The sequence below is a fragment of the Helianthus annuus genome, chromosome 15, assembly GCF_002127325.2.
Source record: "Helianthus annuus cultivar XRQ/B chromosome 15, HanXRQr2.0-SUNRISE, whole genome shotgun sequence".
NCBI lineage: Eukaryota > Viridiplantae > Streptophyta > Magnoliopsida > Asterales > Asteraceae > Helianthus > Helianthus annuus.
The window spans coordinates 127961800-127977663 of NC_035447.2; the positions used below are offsets into that span (position 1 = coordinate 127961800).

The 15864-nt window shown below is 37.3% G+C and overlaps 2 long non-coding RNA genes across 10 annotated transcripts; both read left to right on the forward strand.

The window, feature by feature from the left end:
* The first annotated feature begins 749 nt into the window (after nt 1-749).
* On the forward strand, nt 750-4929 carry LOC110911964. 5 transcript variants are annotated; one of them, XR_002577518.2, is made up of 6 exons: nt 750-1036; nt 1294-1367; nt 3277-3372; nt 4171-4456; nt 4558-4625; nt 4708-4929. It is a non-coding gene; the product is annotated as an uncharacterized LOC110911964 (long non-coding RNA). The 5 variants fall into 5 exon arrangements; XR_002577519.2 differs by having other exon boundaries at nt 750-1028; nt 4520-4625; XR_002577521.2 differs by having other exon boundaries at nt 751-1028; nt 4171-4349; nt 4520-4625.
* Nucleotides 4930-8799: 3870 nt separating this feature from the next.
* LOC110911966 lies at nt 8800-12978 on the forward strand. Of its 5 annotated transcripts, none has more exons than XR_002577528.2 (6): nt 8800-9086; nt 9344-9417; nt 11326-11421; nt 12220-12505; nt 12607-12674; nt 12757-12978. It is a non-coding gene; the product is annotated as an uncharacterized LOC110911966 (long non-coding RNA). The 5 variants fall into 5 exon arrangements; XR_002577529.2 differs by having other exon boundaries at nt 8800-9078; nt 12569-12674; XR_002577531.2 differs by having other exon boundaries at nt 8801-9078; nt 12220-12398; nt 12569-12674.
* The last annotated feature ends 2886 nt before the right edge of the window (nt 12979-15864 follow it).

The window sequence follows — 15864 nt, forward strand, 5'->3', positions numbered from 1 at the left end:
ACCAGATGGAACTCAAGTATCCCCAGTTATTCGGAAACCATGCAACCACTACTGAGGCTGAAGCTACTACAGAATTTCGGGACGAAATTCCAAGTCAACGGGGGGATGATGTGACACCCCAGGAAAACCAGTAAACGATACAACTTAACTAGCTTCCTCAGTAACCGCATGCTAAATTTCGGGACGAAATTTCTTTCAAATTGGGGATAATGTGACAACTCGAGTTTCTGAGATTCCACTTTCGCATTTATTGCACGTTCACTGTTTGTCTAGTTGCTTACTTACACAATTTGTTTACCTTGTAACTGTATACGTTGTGACTTGATAAAGTGTATTGTGATTGTTGCATGTTTATGTGTTATTTTACGAATGATTTGACAAATACATGAACTTAGTGATGAAGCTGTAAATTATATGTGGTGTGTGTGTTTTGTGTAAAGGATGATACTTAGGGGTACTACAAAAAAAATGCCATATAGTGGCACACGATTTTAATGGCATTTAGCTTTTGTGCCACTAATCTAGGTTTTTAATGGCAATTTGCGTATGTCACTATTGTTTAGCATACACTTTTAGGGGCATTTAGCTTTTATGCCATTAATTTAAATTTTTAATGGCACTTTGTGTATGACACTAAAAAAAATAAAATATCCACATACCTCTTATGAAAATTTTTAAATCCCCTAAAACTCGCCCTCTAGTTTTTTTACTTTTTCCCGCCAACTTTTTTCACAAATTTCCGCCATAAAATTTTTGCCCAATTTCCTTTCCCGTCTAGTATGATTCTAAACCTAATTCTTTCCCTCCATCACATTCCTAAACCTAATTCTATCCTCCCTCCCATTCAACGTCTCATACACAGGAAATAGAATCTTCTCTCCCCAAACAAGACAAGACACAGCGACTACGTACAAGGGCGACAACTAGTGGCGATTACTGCTCCAACATTTGTAATCGGTACAATATCTGAATCGCTTCGATCGTCGACCGAACATTTGAAGTCGTCATTCCCCAATTCTCCATTGAAGGTATGAAGGTATTTTATGCCATCAAGCATCTACACATTTTTTCTTTATTTTCTGTTTTCTATATAAATATGTCTTGGTTATAGACTTTCGTGAATAGATTCATGGTTTGGTTTGAATAAATTAGATTTTTGGATTTAAAATTCTTGTGTTGTTGTTTAAAACTGAAAGGTCAAAGATGCTCACTAATTGTTTGATGAAATGCTTCAACCAACTTTATAATTACATTATGTGCATTGATTAATGGTAAAATGTTGTTTACACGCAGAGAGGACTATAATCTATAACTACATAACCATGCCTGCTTATGGATGCTCAATTGAGAAGTCTTATGATGTATAGGTAAAACATCTGACATTTTGTTTTGGCTCCACTTGATTTCTGGTTTACTTTGAGGTTTTGTTTTTTGGTTTTTTCTGGAATTCAATTCAGATAAATAGGTAAAAAAAAAAATTGGAATTCAACTAAGTTCTGTTAGTTTGTTAATTTTTTTTAGATCAAAATACCCTTGTTAATAATGGGTTACATTTAAATAAATCCAAGTATTTACATCGAGATAGATGGTAAACCGGCAACAAGCTGCCGCTACCCCTTTTTGACTAGCAAAACTAAGTATTATTTGATGAGGTTAGTTTAATTGTTCCTATATATTATATATTTGAGTTTAATTGGCTTATGATTATAAGGTTTTAGTCCATAATTTAATATGATGCACAAACACTTGGACCTCAAACCTGATTTAATTTGCTTATAAAGATTTAAATATTCACTTGTTAGATTGTTATGTGTTTGGGCCAGAATTAAATTCAAATCATGAATCTGATGTTTGTAATACAATGATTGATATTACACATAGTATCACTTCAAGAAGGTAGTTTAGGGTCGTTTTAGACTGATTCCATGCTTGTTAGTGTAATTGTTTCTCAAACCTGCTCATGCGATTTCTAGTTGAAATTAGGCTGGAACTTGGCCTTAAAATGAGCCTATTCTGGCGAGGTGGCAAGGTTGTGCTTGGGCGCCTAGGCATGTGCCTTGTTTGCTTTTGACAACACAAGGTGAAGCTGGACATCAACCTTTGTATTTATAAATTTTTATTGAATTTTGTTAGTTTAAAAAAAAAAAAAAAAGTGTGTGTCCGCCTTTCTTTGTTGACAAGAAAGACTATGGATTGGTGAATTGTGAAATTTAATATTCACTTCGCTTGCCATCGAGCATTTGGGTCCATCCGATTAGGTGTAATAAATTAATATCATGAAGATTGTGGGTTTATATATCATTGACCCTCTATATTTTTACTACATTGTAATCACTTTTTATTATTTTTAAATGTGTCCTTTTCAAGGCATTTGAAACAGTGAGGATTTTTTATTTTGCAAACAAGAAAAGTGGTGTGGCTAACTATCCAGAAACCAGCTTTAAGTTTGTTCGATTATTTCAAAAGTTCAGTGTTGCACCATGCGACTAAACTAACATTCTAAACTCATAAGATTGTCAGTTCTTATTATTATTTCATATTTTCAATTATCTTTAGTATAAACAAAATAAAGATGAATGCGTGATTTATTTTAATAAGCTGCTTAATGTTAGTAGTTAAGAGAGACTTGAGAACCTGATGACCTGGTGAGGATATAAGAGAATATTTGTATACAAAGGAAAAGTCTTGGTTGGAAAGTAGATTAAAAAGTATGATTAAAAAGTATATCGTTGGGATAATAATTTATATGGCCTTGCAGGCTGCAGCCTAGGTGTTAGTAGATATTATCCTTAAATTTGAAATAGTTTTTTAAAAACTGGAAAAAAAATAACGAGTCAAGCCGATCCCGAGCTCGATTGGGATCGAGCTTAAACTTGTTTAACTTATGAGAGCTCGAGCTTGGCTCGGTTCGAGCTTTGTTTCTAAAGCTCGAGGGGGGCTCGTAGGTAGTTTTTGAAGCTCGGGCTTGTCTCATTTATTATTTATTATATAATTTATATTAAATATAATATTTTTTATAAATTTTTATATAACATAATATATGTATATATAATTTAGTCACTTTATCATATTTTCATATATAATAATTACTATAAATAATAGGCTCACAAGCCCGTTTGAGCTTGGTCGGTGAAGCTCAAGTTTGGGCTCGTTTACCAAATAAGCTTAATTCTTTATAGTGAGCTCTAATTTACTTTGATGTCATTTTTTCACCTAATTTTTTGTGTTATTTTTTTTGTCTGAATATTTTTTCCGTCTCTTATATCTGCATTGCAGCATAATGCGGAACCTGAGGCTGCAGATCTCTTGATGGAGGTATTCTACTTTATGACTTTAGAGACGGAGGATGGTTCCAGCCCAACACCCTTTGAGGTATGTGTGTCTGTCTTTCATTGACTAACCTATCATACATTATACATATTTAGCTTATGAGGTCATGTTTATTTGTTTGTTTAAGATCATGTTTATTTGTTTGTTTATTTTTCTAGATTGATGTTGCACACCAAAACCTGTTTACTACTTCATTGAGGAACTTTGGTAGCAAACAATCTTTGGTGAACAATGCTTATTTCTATGGACCTGAAATTTGCTAAATGAAATGATCATTAACTTGTATATGTATGGCTGAACTTTTTTCACTTCAAAATCCTTCGGTATTTTTAGTTGGTTTACATCCTTTTATTCAGAATTGAAGAACATTTGTTTTGCCTTGGGCTGAGATGACAACATATTTGAAGTGTATAAAGGTTTAAGTAATACTTTAAGGGATAGTTTGCTGGTGGTTTGGATATGTGTTTTCCACTCTGATTGTTATATGTATAACAACTCTGCACATGTCTCCTTTTGGTTAATCTCGTTAATTGTTTATTTGATAATTTCATAACAAGTGGCAACTTTTTAGTTAAGTTACCTTATTTTTATAGGCTTTCTTCTTTTATCTTGAAAGCTTAAAATTTCATTACTTAAAGGATCTATTACAAGATAGGCTCTTCAGTTTTATATTGTAGATTCTTTCATTTTGTATGTGGATCTTGGATCAGGAATTCTACAGTTTGAATCTCATGTTATATATGTATTAGTAATATCGTACATACTTTCTTTATTACACACAGTGTTGTTATGCTGCAAACTATTATGAACTTACGCTATCTTTGTAATTACTTGTTTAAGAGGGGTGCATGCTAATGAAGTCGTTTGATTTTCATCACACTGAGCCTCCACCAAATGATTACGTGGCGGAAGTCAGTCCAAGTAATCTTTCAATGCGAGTTGGTCAAAGCATACGTGATACATTTGCCCGTTTCCCGTTTTGAGCTAGGTTGTATGCCACCTAGGCATCCAACACCTAGGTCAGTTGATGCAGCAGATCTGGATTATTTTGATGTTGTTTATTTTCATGACCGGATCTTCATTTGCATTAGCACACATCCAAATTTTGATGACTGCTTCAAAATATGTATGTTGTATTGTTAGTTTTAGCTTTTTGTATGCATGTATATAAATTATATTAATGGCATAGGTTTCCAACCGTATGGGCTAATCATAGTGATGATATAGGCATCCAGTAGTATTCTTGGACCCTGCCCTAAAAGGTGATTTTCAGGTACATCAACATGAACAGACAGGTACTTACATGCATGAGCTACTATTTGGTCTTTTCAATTATATATCTATGCATTAACATTTATTTTCATTCATACTTTTTAGGTCCTGGCATTGCACTTCAGCCCCCAACATAACCTTTCTCTAGCAAAGAATCCCATTATTGATCGAATCGAGGCGGATCCAATTCATTGGAAACTCTTTAACTAGTAACGAATTATCATCTATTTCAAGAAGTTACGATAATGATGGTATAGTTGAAACACATTGTTTGGACATCAAGGAATTGTAAACCCTAATTGAATGTAAACACTTACATCGAGTTTATGTGCAATGTACCTTAGGTCGTGTGTAACGGACCTAACCATTAATTAACACTAGAAGCACAATAACATACCGAGCAAACCAAGGTGAGTTCACACTCTTACCAAGGCATGGGATTCCCGGGGTTTGGGAATGGGATTGAAGGAATGAGATTGAATAGATACTTGTACTTACACGGTTACTAGACTATATACCATCGTCCTCGGATGCGAAGGATACATACGTAAAACCTACGTATACTTGCACTCATCACTGTCCTCAGGTTGCGAAGGACACTTACGTAAAACATACGTAAACTTATACTCACTACTGCCTCGGGTTGTGTCAGGCACTTACGTAAAACCTACGTAAACCCCCGCGTACCACTGTCCTCGGTTTGTGAAGGACACTTACGTAAAATCTACGTAAACCTTGTACGTACTATTGTTCTCGGGTTAAGAAGAACACTTATGGTTACAAATAGTCTAGTGTATATGCAAACATGGGAAGCCCCCATTAATAGAACATACTATCGGCCTAGTAGGGCCACCCGTTACGGAACAGACTTACTATTACGAACTTACTTACTGTGAACTCGCTCAACTAGTTGTTGACTCTCTGTTACATGCCTTGCAGGTCGTTAGGAATACATGGAGCTTGCACTGGGAGCCGCGGTCGTTGTGAACAAGGATCGTGATTACTTTGATTAAACATTATGACATTACATACTTTATTTATGTTGGGCTTTTACTCATATGCTTCTGCTAAACTTTGAATTTATACTTATGTTTTGAACACCTTTCATATGGATTGGTTTGGTTAAATTACATTTACTTTTACTATTTACATTGTTCTATATGATTGGTGGCTTGATCCTGGTCAGTCACCCTCCCAAGCGGTGGTACTCCGCATGTGGATTTTGGGGGTGTGACAGATTCAGTAAAGTCTTGAGCATTCTTTATATTCACCGCAATGTTGCACAGAATTCCTGGACCTTGACTTTGACTGTTTGATCCTGACGAACTTTGGGTATAAGATTGATCTGGTGAGTTTTGAACCCTAGGATTTGGTTCAAAACTTGCAAATGGTGAATTATTGCTGCTTGATGTGCCAGGTGAAACTCCGGATGTGGAATCAGCACTGAAGGTTGTCTGGATCTTTGGGCTCAGATTTGTTGTTGCCGGAGAACTTCCTTTGTAGTATAAAGAAACGTCTTGTTGAACATTGGAAGAATTCATCTTTCTAATCTTTGTCAACTCTAGTTCATGTGCTTCGATCTTCTCAATGAATGAGCTAAGGTTGAATCCTGTAAGTCCCGTTTAACCGGATCTTTCAATGATATCAAACAACACCAAGTTTGTGCGGAATCCAAACTTGATGTGATTCAAGAATAAACACGAAATATGAAGAACAAACCAAAACGAAGAACACAACGAATCACCTTTAACCACTTGCACACGATTCTATTACTTGAATAAGCAAAACCGTCTAGTACAAGTGATCACAACCAAATCGCCTTCCTCTAGCTCTCTCTAGGAATTCTGTAACAATGAAGTTCTAACCCTAAAACAAGTAGAAAACTTGTTTATATACTAAGTCAAGCCCACTTCCCTACATGGGCTCCCCTTGGGCCTGCTTGGCCCACATGGCCTAAAGCTTGGCCCAAGTGACCTATAAAGGTCCACAACCTAATACTAACTAACCCGGTAAAGCCCAGTTCGTAACCATAGCCCGTTGGATTAATTTGATGCGTCAGTCTTACACTTTAGGGCCTAACAATCTCCCCCTAGACTGATGCCATCAAATTGTCTTCATGACTTGAATTCAGCAACGTCTTCAACGAAATCTATGGTTGTCTCTAAGCTGCAGATGTTGTGGAAGTTCTTGACTTCTGGACTCTCAGCACTGGGTCTCTTTCTTCAGATTCTGTGAAGCTCACAAGTCTCGCTACTCGGTACATCCAGGTTCGGAAAAAATGTACCACGATCTTAGAACTACGTACTGGTGGCCTAGTATGAAAGCACACATAGCAACTTACGTCGGCAAGTGTTAACCTGTGCGAGGGTCAAGATGGAGTACCAGAAACCCTCAAGCCTACTTCAGCAACCCAAGATACCACAGTGGAAATGGGAAGAAATTTCCATGGATTTTGTTACTGGCCTGCCTAGATCCCAGCGTGGGAATGATACTATTTGGGTGATCGTAGATCGACTCACAAAGTCGGCTCATTTCTTGGCTATCAAAGAAACGGATAAGTTCTCTACCTTAGCAGACGTCTACTTGAAAGAAGTTGTTTCGAGGCATGGAGTGCCAACCTCTGTTATCTCTGATCGTGATGCACGATTCACTTCAGAACTATGGCAAGCAATGCACAAATCTTTTGGCTCTCGATTAGACATGAGCACAGCTTATCACCCTCAGACGGATGGGCAGTCTGAGCGCACTATTCAAACTCTTGAAAACATGCTTCGGGCATGTGTTATCGATTTCGGCAACAGCTGGGAAAAACATCTTCCGTTAGTAGAGTTCTCGTACAATAACAGTTACCACACCAGCATACAAGCCGCTCCATTCGAGGCATTGTACGGACGTAAATACCGGTCACCTCTCTGTTGGGCAGAGGTGGGGGATAGTCAAATCACATGTCCAGAAATGGTAGTTGATGCTACTGAACGAATAGCACAGATACGACAACGCATGGCGGCAGCTCGTGACCGTCAGAAAAGTTACGCTGACAAGCGCAGGAAGGCACTCGAGTTCCAAGTTGGGGATCGAGTGCTACTTAAAGTCTCACCCTGGAAGGGTGTGGTTCGTTTTGGCAAACGAGGTAAACTTACTCCGTGGTATGTTGGACCGTTCGAAATCATAGAAAGAATAGGCAAAGTAGCCTACAGACTAAACCTACCAGCTGAACTCGGTGCAGTTCACAACGTTTTCCACGTGTCGAATCTGAAGAAGTGTCTGTCAGATGAGACCCTCATAGTTCCTCTGAAGGAACTCACCATCGACGAACAGTTGCATTTCGTTGAGGAACCTGTTGAAATCACGGACCGGGACGTTAAGGTCCTCAAGAACACTAGAATACCTCTTGTACGAGTTCATTGGAACTCCCGTCGTGGCCCAGAGTATACCTGGGAACGAGAAGACCAGATGGAACTCAAGTATCCCCAGTTATTCGGAAACCATGCAACCACTACTGAGGCTGAAGCTACTACAGAATTTCGGGACGAAATTCCAAGTCAACGGGGGGATGATGTGACACCCCAGGAAAACCAGTAAACGATACAACTTAACTAGCTTCCTCAGTAACCGCATGCTAAATTTCGGGACGAAATTTCTTTCAAATTGGGGATAATGTGACAACTCGAGTTTCTGAGATTCCACTTTCGCATTTATTGCACGTTCACTGTTTGTCTAGTTGCTTACTTACACAATTTGTTTACCTTGTAACTGTATACGTTGTGACTTGATAAAGTGTATTGTGATTGTTGCATGTTTATGTGTTATTTTACGAATGATTTGACAAATACATGAACTTAGTGATGAAGCTGTAAATTATATGTGGTGTGTGTGTTTTGTGTAAAGGATGATACTTAGGGGTACTACAAAAAAAATGCCATATAGTGGCACACGATTTTAATGGCATTTAGCTTTTGTGCCACTAATCTAGGTTTTTAATGGCAATTTGCGTATGTCACTATTGTTTAGCATACACTTTTAGGGGCATTTAGCTTTTATGCCATTAATTTAAATTTTTAATGGCACTTTGTGTATGACACTAAAAAAAATAAAATATCCACATACCTCTTATGAAAATTTTTAAATCCCCTAAAACTCGCCCTCTAGTTTTTTTACTTTTTCCCGCCAACTTTTTTCACAAATTTCCGCCATAAAATTTTTGCCCAATTTCCTTTCCCGTCTAGTATGATTCTAAACCTAATTCTTTCCCTCCATCACATTCCTAAACCTAATTCTATCCTCCCTCCCATTCAACGTCTCATACACAGGAAATAGAATCTTCTCTCCCCAAACAAGACAAGACACAGCGACTACGTACAAGGGCGACAACTAGTGGCGATTACTGCTCCAACATTTGTAATCGGTACAATATCTGAATCGCTTCGATCGTCGACCGAACATTTGAAGTCGTCATTCCCCAATTCTCCATTGAAGGTATGAAGGTATTTTATGCCATCAAGCATCTACACATTTTTTCTTTATTTTCTGTTTTCTATATAAATATGTCTTGGTTATAGACTTTCGTGAATAGATTCATGGTTTGGTTTGAATAAATTAGATTTTTGGATTTAAAATTCTTGTGTTGTTGTTTAAAACTGAAAGGTCAAAGATGCTCACTAATTGTTTGATGAAATGCTTCAACCAACTTTATAATTACATTATGTGCATTGATTAATGGTAAAATGTTGTTTACACGCAGAGAGGACTATAATCTATAACTACATAACCATGCCTGCTTATGGATGCTCAATTGAGAAGTCTTATGATGTATAGGTAAAACATCTGACATTTTGTTTTGGCTCCACTTGATTTCTGGTTTACTTTGAGGTTTTGTTTTTTGGTTTTTTCTGGAATTCAATTCAGATAAATAGGTAAAAAAAAAAATTGGAATTCAACTAAGTTCTGTTAGTTTGTTAATTTTTTTTAGATCAAAATACCCTTGTTAATAATGGGTTACATTTAAATAAATCCAAGTATTTACATCGAGATAGATGGTAAACCGGCAACAAGCTGCCGCTACCCCTTTTTGACTAGCAAAACTAAGTATTATTTGATGAGGTTAGTTTAATTGTTCCTATATATTATATATTTGAGTTTAATTGGCTTATGATTATAAGGTTTTAGTCCATAATTTAATATGATGCACAAACACTTGGACCTCAAACCTGATTTAATTTGCTTATAAAGATTTAAATATTCACTTGTTAGATTGTTATGTGTTTGGGCCAGAATTAAATTCAAATCATGAATCTGATGTTTGTAATACAATGATTGATATTACACATAGTATCACTTCAAGAAGGTAGTTTAGGGTCGTTTTAGACTGATTCCATGCTTGTTAGTGTAATTGTTTCTCAAACCTGCTCATGCGATTTCTAGTTGAAATTAGGCTGGAACTTGGCCTTAAAATGAGCCTATTCTGGCGAGGTGGCAAGGTTGTGCTTGGGCGCCTAGGCATGTGCCTTGTTTGCTTTTGACAACACAAGGTGAAGCTGGACATCAACCTTTGTATTTATAAATTTTTATTGAATTTTGTTAGTTTAAAAAAAAAAAAAAAGTGTGTGTCCGCCTTTCTTTGTTGACAAGAAAGACTATGGATTGGTGAATTGTGAAATTTAATATTCACTTCGCTTGCCATCGAGCATTTGGGTCCATCCGATTAGGTGTAATAAATTAATATCATGAAGATTGTGGGTTTATATATCATTGACCCTCTATATTTTTACTACATTGTAATCACTTTTTATTATTTTTAAATGTGTCCTTTTCAAGGCATTTGAAACAGTGAGGATTTTTTATTTTGCAAACAAGAAAAGTGGTGTGGCTAACTATCCAGAAACCAGCTTTAAGTTTGTTCGATTATTTCAAAAGTTCAGTGTTGCACCATGCGACTAAACTAACATTCTAAACTCATAAGATTGTCAGTTCTTATTATTATTTCATATTTTCAATTATCTTTAGTATAAACAAAATAAAGATGAATGCGTGATTTATTTTAATAAGCTGCTTAATGTTAGTAGTTAAGAGAGACTTGAGAACCTGATGACCTGGTGAGGATATAAGAGAATATTTGTATACAAAGGAAAAGTCTTGGTTGGAAAGTAGATTAAAAAGTATGATTAAAAAGTATATCGTTGGGATAATAATTTATATGGCCTTGCAGGCTGCAGCCTAGGTGTTAGTAGATATTATCCTTAAATTTGAAATAGTTTTTTAAAAACTGGAAAAAAAATAACGAGTCAAGCCGATCCCGAGCTCGATTGGGATCGAGCTTAAACTTGTTTAACTTATGAGAGCTCGAGCTTGGCTCGGTTCGAGCTTTGTTTCTAAAGCTCGAGGGGGGCTCGTAGGTAGTTTTTGAAGCTCGGGCTTGTCTCATTTATTATTTATTATATAATTTATATTAAATATAATATTTTTTATAAATTTTTATATAACATAATATATGTATATATAATTTAGTCACTTTATCATATTTTCATATATAATAATTACTATAAATAATAGGCTCACAAGCCCGTTTGAGCTTGGTCGGTGAAGCTCAAGTTTGGGCTCGTTTACCAAATAAGCTTAATTCTTTATAGTGAGCTCTAATTTACTTTGATGTCATTTTTTCACCTAATTTTTTGTGTTATTTTTTTTGTCTGAATATTTTTTCCGTCTCTTATATCTGCATTGCAGCATAATGCGGAACCTGAGGCTGCAGATCTCTTGATGGAGGTATTCTACTTTATGACTTTAGAGACGGAGGATGGTTCCAGCCCAACACCCTTTGAGGTATGTGTGTCTGTCTTTCATTGACTAACCTATCATACATTATACATATTTAGCTTATGAGGTCATGTTTATTTGTTTGTTTAAGATCATGTTTATTTGTTTGTTTATTTTTCTAGATTGATGTTGCACACCAAAACCTGTTTACTACTTCATTGAGGAACTTTGGTAGCAAACAATCTTTGGTGAACAATGCTTATTTCTATGGACCTGAAATTTGCTAAATGAAATGATCATTAACTTGTATATGTATGGCTGAACTTTTTTCACTTCAAAATCCTTCGGTATTTTTAGTTGGTTTACATCCTTTTATTCAGAATTGAAGAACATTTGTTTTGCCTTGGGCTGAGATGACAACATATTTGAAGTGTATAAAGGTTTAAGTAATACTTTAAGGGATAGTTTGCTGGTGGTTTGGATATGTGTTTTCCACTCTGATTGTTATATGTATAACAACTCTGCACATGTCTCCTTTTGGTTAATCTCGTTAATTGTTTATTTGATAATTTCATAACAAGTGGCAACTTTTTAGTTAAGTTACCTTATTTTTATAGGCTTTCTTCTTTTATCTTGAAAGCTTAAAATTTCATTACTTAAAGGATCTATTACAAGATAGGCTCTTCAGTTTTATATTGTAGATTCTTTCATTTTGTATGTGGATCTTGGATCAGGAATTCTACAGTTTGAATCTCATGTTATATATGTATTAGTAATATCGTACATACTTTCTTTATTACACACAGTGTTGTTATGCTGCAAACTATTATGAACTTACGCTATCTTTGTAATTACTTGTTTAAGAGGGGTGCATGCTAATGAAGTCGTTTGATTTTCATCACACTGAGCCTCCACCAAATGATTACGTGGCGGAAGTCAGTCCAAGTAATCTTTCAATGCGAGTTGGTCAAAGCATACGTGATACATTTGCCCGTTTCCCGTTTTGAGCTAGGTTGTATGCCACCTAGGCATCCAACACCTAGGTCAGTTGATGCAGCAGATCTGGATTATTTTGATGTTGTTTATTTTCATGACCGGATCTTCATTTGCATTAGCACACATCCAAATTTTGATGACTGCTTCAAAATATGTATGTTGTATTGTTAGTTTTAGCTTTTTGTATGCATGTATATAAATTATATTAATGGCATAGGTTTCCAACCGTATGGGCTAATCATAGTGATGATATAGGCATCCAGTAGTATTCTTGGACCCTGCCCTAAAAGGTGATTTTCAGGTACATCAACATGAACAGACAGGTACTTACATGCATGAGCTACTATTTGGTCTTTTCAATTATATATCTATGCATTAACATTTATTTTCATTCATACTTTTTAGGTCCTGGCATTGCACTTCAGCCCCCAACATAACCTTTCTCTAGCAAAGAATCCCATTATTGATCGAATCGAGGCGGATCCAATTCATTGGAAACTCTTTAACTAGTAACGAATTATCATCTATTTCAAGAAGTTACGATAATGATGGTATAGTTGAAACACATTGTTTGGACATCAAGGAATTGTAAACCCTAATTGAATGTAAACACTTACATCGAGTTTATGTGCAATGTACCTTAGGTCGTGTGTAACGGACCTAACCATTAATTAACACTAGAAGCACAATAACATACCGAGCAAACCAAGGTGAGTTCACACTCTTACCAAGGCATGGGATTCCCGGGGTTTGGGAATGGGATTGAAGGAATGAGATTGAATAGATACTTGTACTTACACGGTTACTAGACTATATACCATCGTCCTCGGATGCGAAGGATACATACGTAAAACCTACGTATACTTGCACTCATCACTGTCCTCAGGTTGCGAAGGACACTTACGTAAAACATACGTAAACTTATACTCACTACTGCCTCGGGTTGTGTCAGGCACTTACGTAAAACCTACGTAAACCCCCGCGTACCACTGTCCTCGGTTTGTGAAGGACACTTACGTAAAATCTACGTAAACCTTGTACGTACTATTGTTCTCGGGTTAAGAAGAACACTTATGGTTACAAATAGTCTAGTGTATATGCAAACATGGGAAGCCCCCATTAATAGAACATACTATCGGCCTAGTAGGGCCACCCGTTACGGAACAGACTTACTATTACGAACTTACTTACTGTGAACTCGCTCAACTAGTTGTTGACTCTCTGTTACATGCCTTGCAGGTCGTTAGGAATACATGGAGCTTGCACTGGGAGCCGCGGTCGTTGTGAACAAGGATCGTGATTACTTTGATTAAACATTATGACATTACATACTTTATTTATGTTGGGCTTTTACTCATATGCTTCTGCTAAACTTTGAATTTATACTTATGTTTTGAACACCTTTCATATGGATTGGTTTGGTTAAATTACATTTACTTTTACTATTTACATTGTTCTATATGATTGGTGGCTTGATCCTGGTCAGTCACCCTCCCAAGCGGTGGTACTCCGCATGTGGATTTTGGGGGTGTGACAGATTCAGTAAAGTCTTGAGCATTCTTTATATTCACCGCAATGTTGCACAGAATTCCTGGACCTTGACTTTGACTGTTTGATCCTGACGAACTTTGGGTATAAGATTGATCTGGTGAGTTTTGAACCCTAGGATTTGGTTCAAAACTTGCAAATGGTGAATTATTGCTGCTTGATGTGCCAGGTGAAACTCCGGATGTGGAATCAGCACTGAAGGTTGTCTGGATCTTTGGGCTCAGATTTGTTGTTGCCGGAGAACTTCCTTTGTAGTATAAAGAAACGTCTTGTTGAACATTGGAAGAATTCATCTTTCTAATCTTTGTCAACTCTAGTTCATGTGCTTCGATCTTCTCAATGAATGAGCTAAGGTTGAATCCTGTAAGTCCCGTTTAACCGGATCTTTCAATGATATCAAACAACACCAAGTTTGTGCGGAATCCAAACTTGATGTGATTCAAGAATAAACACGAAATATGAAGAACAAACCAAAACGAAGAACACAACGAATCACCTTTAACCACTTGCACACGATTCTATTACTTGAATAAGCAAAACCGTCTAGTACAAGTGATCACAACCAAATCGCCTTCCTCTAGCTCTCTCTAGGAATTCTGTAACAATGAAGTTCTAACCCTAAAACAAGTAGAAAACTTGTTTATATACTAAGTCAAGCCCACTTCCCTACATGGGCTCCCCTTGGGCCTGCTTGGCCCACATGGCCTAAAGCTTGGCCCAAGTGACCTATAAAGGTCCACAACCTAATACTAACTAACCCGGTAAAGCCCAGTTCGTAACCATAGCCCGTTGGATTAATTTGATGCGTCAGTCTTACACTTTAGGGCCTAACAATCTCCCCCTAGACTGATGCCATCAAATTGTCTTCATGACTTGAATTCAGCAACGTCTTCAACGAAATCTATGGTTGTCTCTAAGCTGCAGATGTTGTGGAAGTTCTTGACTTCTGGACTCTCAGCACTGGGTCTCTTTCTTCAGATTCTGTGAAGCTCACAAGTCTCGCTACTCGGTACATCCAGGTTCGGAAAAAATGTACCACGATCTTAGAACTACGTACTGGTGGCCTAGTATGAAAGCACACATAGCAACTTACGTCGGCAAGTGTTAACCTGTGCGAGGGTCAAGATGGAGTACCAGAAACCCTCAAGCCTACTTCAGCAACCCAAGATACCACAGTGGAAATGGGAAGAAATTTCCATGGATTTTGTTACTGGCCTGCCTAGATCCCAGCGTGGGAATGATACTATTTGGGTGATCGTAGATCGACTCACAAAGTCGGCTCATTTCTTGGCTATCAAAGAAACGGATAAGTTCTCTACCTTAGCAGACGTCTACTTGAAAGAAGTTGTTTCGAGGCATGGAGTGCCAACCTCTGTTATCTCTGATCGTGATGCACGATTCACTTCAGAACTATGGCAAGCAATGCACAAATCTTTTGGCTCTCGATTAGACATGAGCACAGCTTATCACCCTCAGACGGATGGGCAGTCTGAGCGCACTATTCAAACTCTTGAAAACATGCTTCGGGCATGTGTTATCGATTTCGGCAACAGCTGGGAAAAACATCTTCCGTTAGTAGAGTTCTCGTACAATAACAGTTACCACACCAGCATACAAGCCGCTCCATTCGAGGCATTGTACGGACGTAAATACCGGTCACCTCTCTGTTGGGCAGAGGTGGGGGATAGTCAAATCACATGTCCAGAAATGGTAGTTGATGCTACTGAACGAATAGCACAGATACGACAACGCATGGCGGCAGCTCGTGACCGTCAGAAAAGTTACGCTGACAAGCGCAGGAAGGCACTCGAGTTCCAAGTTGGGGATCGAGTGCTACTTAAAGTCTCACCCTGGAAGGGTGTGGTTCGTTTTGGCAAACGAGGTAAACTTACTCCGTGGTATGTTGGACCGTTCGAAATCATAGAAAGAATAGGCAAAGTAGCCTACAGACTAAACCTACCAGCT